Here is a 333-nt window from a genome sequence, read left to right on the forward strand (position 1 = left end):
CCCCAGAGGCCGCTTCGCAGGGAAAGTTACATAACGCACCGGCAAAGCCTTCTGGGAAACGTAGTCCCGCCGGGGCCTGTTCTTAAAGGGGACCGCAGGCTGCAGGAGGGTTGGGGCTCGCCACCTCTCCGTGGCGCAACCGTGATTACTCCTCGCCGCGGGGCAGGGAGTTTGGTCGCTCCAAGCAGCTGGAGACAAAGGTTGGGGGCGGGGATGTGATACGAGTAGTGAGAGCCACTGGGGATTCAGAAATTTCGGGAAGTGGACAGGCATCCGGTTTCTTACTCCGACTTGCTGTGCAACTTCAGGCAAGTCTTGCCTTCTCTGAGATTC

The 333-nt window shown here is 59.2% G+C and overlaps 1 protein-coding gene across 1 annotated transcript in view; it reads left to right on the plus strand.

The window, feature by feature from the left end:
* Positions 1-333, plus strand: part of FOXA3 (forkhead box A3) — a 7318-nt gene that overhangs the window by 6088 nt on the left and 897 nt on the right. The gene's annotated exons all lie outside the window — the stretch shown is intronic.

This window comes from Bison bison, unplaced genomic scaffold (assembly GCF_000754665.1).
Source record: "Bison bison bison isolate TAMUID 2011002044 unplaced genomic scaffold, Bison_UMD1.0 scf7180017864313, whole genome shotgun sequence".
Classification (NCBI taxonomy): Eukaryota; Metazoa; Chordata; class Mammalia; order Artiodactyla; family Bovidae; genus Bison; species Bison bison.